Raw genomic sequence first — 6,331 nt, 5'->3', positions numbered from 1 at the left:
ATTCATTTTCTACCTCCTCTGTTTCGTCATCTGCCTCCTTCAGTTTTTATTTTTAATTCGCCTGTTATATTTATTAAGTGCTCATAAAATAATTTATATTCTGCCCTCACACAAAATGTCAGGGTGGTGTACAGTGATCTAAAAGACTAAAAGATTAAAAGCAATACAGAACTATAATCAAAATGGCTGGCTACTCAAGAAAATTATAAACAGCTACATGGGCCTGCCAGCATTAAAAATATGATTTTATTGTTGTTGGATTTTATACTAGGTTGCTATATCTTGAAGAGCAAAAAAGAGCGCTGGCTGTGGCCGTGGTGTACAAAGCAGCCTGAGCCCAAACAATCCCCCCAAACCCAGACATTTCCTTTAAAATGAAAAAATCCGCCCAGATTGGCATGTTGGTCCTCCAAAAGAGGACATGTCCTACTTTTCTGGGACAAATGGCAACCCTGTTTTATACTGTAATCCACCCTGGGAACATTACTTCGAAGAAAGACGGGTTTGAAATCAAAACACACCCACAGAAACCTGTTGATGTTTATTTCTGCTATTAAGATTTTGCCTGCTCACTTTTTAAAGGAAACAAATTAAACATGTGGACACTTTTTCAAATATTGATGCTCTGGAATCTTGGGGAAAGAGAAGGGAAAGAAACGGTAAATAAAATATGAGACATTTAAAATAAAACTCAGTAATAGGAAAGAATAAACCATAAATAAATCAACCATTGCAACAGGACCTGTGTCACAGGCTTCATACCAAGGTTTTCGCAGATTGGAGTTAGCACTCAAACCCAGAGGAGGCAGTGATGGTTGGTGCCCTTTGGGATTGGTGGGGCAGAGCAATGGTGTTCCTGTTTGTGCTCACCACAAACAAGTTTTCTCTTCAAATTAGACACTGTTTTCATTCAGTTTCGTCAGTAAAGTGTTATTTTTTCTCTGGACATTTGCATTATTTAAGTGACTTTGCTAACAGTGATTACCTTAGGACCATATCTTATTAAGCAAATCGACCCACTGGGCACCTGCAAGATAATTACTTAGTTTCTTACACCTTTCTTCTGTCAAAGGACCCAAGTCCAACCCCAGACCTGCAGCAAGATTCTGGGCTCCTATGCCTTCAGATTTAGATAGATATGCTGACATGTGCAATAATTTTGGCCAACCAGATTACTTTTACCAAGAGAGACTATATATCCAAATGAAGTGCCAGAAAAATCATCCCAGAATTTGCAAGTCATCGAATTGGATCCAGACAAAGTTAGTTATTCTTTAGTAACATCAAAATCAGTAGGATTTCAATTAATCATGATTAATATGTCCCACTGGTGTTGGAGGAGACTCTTGAGAGTCCCATGGACTGCAAGAAGATCATACCTCTCCATTAAGGAAATCAGCCCTGAGTGCTCACTGGAAGGACAGATCCTGAAGCTGAGGCTCCAGTACTTTGGCCACCTCACGAAAAGAGAAGACTCCCTGGAAAAGACCCTGATGTTGGGAAAGATGGAGGGCACAAGGAGAAGGGGACGAGAGAGGATGAGATGGTTGGACAGTGTTCTTGAAGCTACCAGCATGAGTTTGACCAAACTGCGGGAGGCAGTGGAAGACAGAAGTGCCTGGCGTGCTCTGGTCCATGGGGTCACAAAGAGTCGGACACGACTAAATGACTAAACAACAACAACAAATACGTCCCATCGATTTCAGTGTGACTAAGCTGCAGTCCTAATCCTATTTGCCTGGGAGTAAAACCCATTGATCTCAGCGGGATTTACATTTAAGTAGACATATTTAGGATTGCACTCTTAAGTCAGCATCCTATCTTTAGTTTTCCATAATAAAAGGAAAGACTAGGTATTCTTTGAAACATTGCTGGTTTCATATTCTGTCCTCTGGAAAGACTGGGTGGGGTTGGGGGTGTCACTAACAATTGTAATGGATGAAAAACATAAATATCCTACCAGAGGTATCTTACAGATTATTTTACCTTAGTTAATTGCACTGTATTCAATTTACTATCAGTGTTGCTGTAGGTGGATTTATCGAGTGTGTGTAAAGATGCATCCTAGCAAATCAGGTCAAGCTGACCTGAGCCGCAAGCAAATATGCCCTCAGAAATTCTAATCCTATAATGTCTCACAAGAAATTAAAAAGAAATGAAGCTGATCTGTAGAAAACACAACTGGAAAAAAGGACAATGCACATATTTTTGTAAACTAAGAAATCTTTAATAGAAATATATTTTAAAAAGAAAAAAGAATGTGCAATAAACAGATCTTTTGTATGTCATTCTCAACTTGTGGCAATATAAAGTACAGAATGTCCTAATGATGACAGAGCATTCCCTGGTCACTTCTGCCTGGTGGTGAAGGAATGGGTTTCCCAAATCTAAAATCTGAATGTGCAGTCAGTCTGAAATGGGCCCCCAAATCCCATTTTTCCTTCTCCAAGGGTGCATTAGCTAAAAACCATTAACTTGAGCTCTTGAGCAAATGTATAACAAGAACACAGCTGTATAAACAAAGCTCTCTCCTTTATCAGTCCGTGACGCCTAATGAATGGCCTTGTCAGTTCCAAAGTGGAGCAGGGATGACACATCTGGGTCTTATCTTACATCCTGACCACAATGACGCACAGACCTTCTCAGCCCCCCGGGAACGGCACCAGGAGTACTCTTAGAGTTGGTGACCTTCTTACCCCAAGACAAGGAATACAGGAACAGGAAACCCTTTTATGGTCAAGAGTAAAGGAACAGGAACACCCTTTTATGGTTAAGAGTACAGGAGCAGGAACATCTGTGATGTCAACTTACGTGTATAAGCTTACGTGGCTGGATTCCTGGGGAAGGGGGAGAGGGTGCCTGGAGGATATATATACTGCATGGAATCTCTCATTTCTTTGGACTTGCTGTGAACTGACCATGCAAGTGCCTTCTGCTATCCGGAGAGCAGAATAAACTCTTTCTCTGAATCAACATCGGTGTCATTTGACTTCCTTTCTCCCTCCCGGGAGCAACGCAGACCCCACCAGTCGGTAAAGTCTAAGAAGGCTACAGTAGTCATGGAGGAATCTATATTCCTTGGATTTGTATAATATTGGTATAGACTTATAGGCATGACTAGTTCAGTGCCCTTGGGAGGCCTTTTGGACTTATGTTTCAAGAATAGCCCCACCTGTCACAGTGAAAATTGCTTTTTTAAAAACAGGGTGGGAAAATCAAAAGCTGTTTGTGAGATGCTGTGGATGGCCAACACTTCAAACAATAAGAATACAACAAGCCCCTGACAATGCCTAATGTACTTCTGCCAGCCTTCAAAGTGGCAATGAGGAACAGAATTTTCTTTATACACTTGGTTGTGGGTGCAGAAATGTGCCTATTTCACTTAAAGGTGAAAAGAAAAGAAATACTAATACTACTAATAATTTCATATTAAAAACACCTAAAATTTGGGGCCTGCAAGCTTACAACCTACTAGGCACAACACAAAATTAAAAGGAAGCGGCAGGGGGACAAGAAGTAAACGTAGGCAAATAAATGCAATCAAATATTAGGGTTACATAATTGTTTGTATAATGACCAGCTGGAATGGAGACAGCTCTGTCTGTTGGCCTAAATACACAATATTTTATTTGAGGCACTGATGTGTCCAATAAAATAATGTGTAGCTGGGCCAACAGACAGAGCTGTCTCCATTCCAGCTGGTCATTATTATTATTTTCCCTGTCAATGTCTCAAAATTGCTTTTGGTTAGACTTTTTTTTCTTGCCGCCTCTTCCTTATCTCAATATGTTGCTGCAATTCATAGTAATACAACTGCTCTTTCAGATCATGTGCTCTGGTTTCCCTTGTGATGCAGATGCCTAATGTGGTTAAATCCTCTGGCACATGGTGCTTGAACATTTCCCTGTTGAAAGATGAGACTTTCATAATGCAGGTGAGCTCTGAACTTCATTGTTTTCAAAATATTCCTGAAGGTTGGACCATGGGTCAGTCTCAAAGGATATATACATAAAATATTACTCCAGCAGGACCTGGGTGCAGCTAATGGGCTGTGACTTATCTGGTAGTCAGACTGGCAATCTTCTATCCAAGAGGCAGACTGGGCTGCCATGTGGGGCAAGTTCCCCTTCAAATCAGTGTCAGCCTCGATGAAAGAGAGGGCATGGAAAATTCTGCAGAAGGGGCACCTCACTCCAGTTTGTCTGGCCCACTCACCCTGCAATTTCATGGAGTGGGTGCATGTGGTGGACCTGTGAAAAGGTAGCCACATTCAGGGAGGCAGCATTCAAAGAAATTAGAGAGATAGATACCTGGATAAAATATAACAAAAGGCTTGGAGTTGGCTTTACCGTAATCTTTACTTATGGACAATATGACCCTGCATTTTCAGCGTTTTGCCAGCTTTTATTAGCAACCAGGTTATAATAGTTAGATAACTGGAAATCCTTAAGAGGATGTGACATGGACCACATTATTAAAAAGTCTGGTACTGATACAAATAATGTGCTCAGGACCCTACGTGGAAATAGCGGGCATTGGACCTGGTCCTTCTGTGTGGAACTCAGAAGCTCTACCACTGAGCTACAGCTTTCTGCTAATATCTGCTTTGCTATTATTGCTTCTAGGATATTATGCCAGTGCCTGTTTTTATGGTGCCTGGAGCCGACAAGTGTCATGTGAGCCTCATATATGTCTATAGTTTGGACATATAACATTATACAGTCTAGATGTTTTAGACTACAATTCCAGACCATCATCCCTGGTCGTTGGTCATGCCAGTTGAGGCTGATGAAAGTTCTAGTCAGTGCTATTTTTCTAGAAAAAGAGGTGCCAGAACTCACCATGAATACTTTCCTGAGAGGTGCCAAAACTGAGTTCCAATGGGTTCTGGCTGAAAAAAAGCCCTAGTTGTAGTCTACCAGAGGGTAGAAGGTTGGCTACACCAGTAAAGACTTAATATGAAAAATATAAGGTACTTTCTGTACGGTGAACACTCAAAACATACCATGAAGACCTTGGTTAAATCTTCACACAGGTGGGCTCACCACGGAAGTGTCAGGGAAGTAAAGGACAATTGGAAGGTGGAGAAGTACAATTTGTGGAGCTCTCAAAATAAAATAAAGGCAGCCACGCAGCAAAGTTGCAGTCATCATGACCGAAAATGCGCCAGCCCACACCAGCTTTTCATTTTCAGCACAGTGAGTGGGAGAGTTCATCTTGCCTCATCTGTCAATCTTAAAAACGTTCGATGGGGACCTTGAGCTGTTCACGCCTGATGCCAAAGACTGTCATCAAAATAATAGAGATGCTGTATTTACGCACCTTTAACGTCATTGTCGTCTATGCTCTTTAACAAAGAACGCGATTGCAGGCAAAGGTTTGAAGAATGATTAACAAAGAAACATCTTTCTTATTCATAATGGCAAATAAATGCTGTAGTCTGGATCCAGTCTGAGTACCTTCTGTTGGGCTCTAAGTTATCCTACAGAACATACTGACTCACTCATTTGTTTGCCTGAGAAGGAACTGGGGCAACAGCAACAACAGAAGGACTTGGGGAAGCATCACATTATCCAAATATTAGTCATCCTCAGAGTAGCCCCACTGAAATGAATGGAGATGACTAACTTAAGTCCATTAAGTTCAATGGGTTATGAGTTAAGTTCAATGAGTAGAACTTAGTTGGATACAACTAAGTGTAGTCAAACTGAACATAAATAAATGAAAAATGTCGTTTGCCACCATCCAAAAAGGGCATTAACAGCTGTCAATGGCATGTGAAAGTTAATTAGTACAAAAATATGAGGCTAATTAAGTACAGATGTAATGATTTTTGTAATTAGGAAAGAGAGAAAAATTAATACCAACGTTAGCTGCCATGACATAAAACTTCAGCAGAATAATGACGACCCAAAGATTCTTCCTTCCAAATCTTGATATTGGAGTCTTAGCTACTCCAGAAGATGAAGATTTAAAATGCCATAGAATCAAAGAATTGTAGTTGGAATTTCAGCCAGCTTCACCAAAGAATTCTGAGAGTTGCAGTTTGTTAAATGTTCTGAGAGATGATAGGAGACCCCTATTCCCCTCCCTGAGCAACAATTCCCAGAGTTCCCTGGGAAGGGCTGTTCAACCATTTGGGGAATATACACTAATGGGTTTTTCACCCAGAAAATCCAGTCTTAGCACAAAGACATTAGTTTTAATTCCTGCACTATTACCATCGCCCCAGGATCTGACAAATTTAACACAACCAAAATGTTCCTTTATTCTAAATACTAGCTAGGCTGTAATTAATATAAATGGGGCCATGTGTATTTCTAAATATTTG

At 40.6% G+C, this 6,331-nt stretch overlaps 1 long non-coding RNA gene across 1 annotated transcript; it reads right to left on the bottom strand.

Annotated features, from left to right (window-relative positions):
• Positions 1–2,205: 2,205 nt before the first annotated feature.
• On the bottom strand, positions 2,206–3,591 carry LOC310828549. The gene is made up of 2 exons (XR_014557019.1): positions 2,761–3,591; positions 2,206–2,727 (listed from the first exon to the last, which is right to left on the bottom strand). It is a non-coding gene; the product is annotated as an uncharacterized lncRNA (long non-coding RNA).
• Positions 3,592–6,331: the final 2,740 nt, after the last annotated feature.

The sequence above is a fragment of the Podarcis gaigeae genome (assembly GCF_964106915.1).
Source record: "Podarcis gaigeae genome assembly, chromosome: 12".
NCBI lineage: Eukaryota > Metazoa > Chordata > Lepidosauria > Squamata > Lacertidae > Podarcis > Podarcis gaigeae.
Note: the sequence above shows the minus strand (reverse complement) of the source record. Positions and strands in the feature narration are given on the sequence as shown.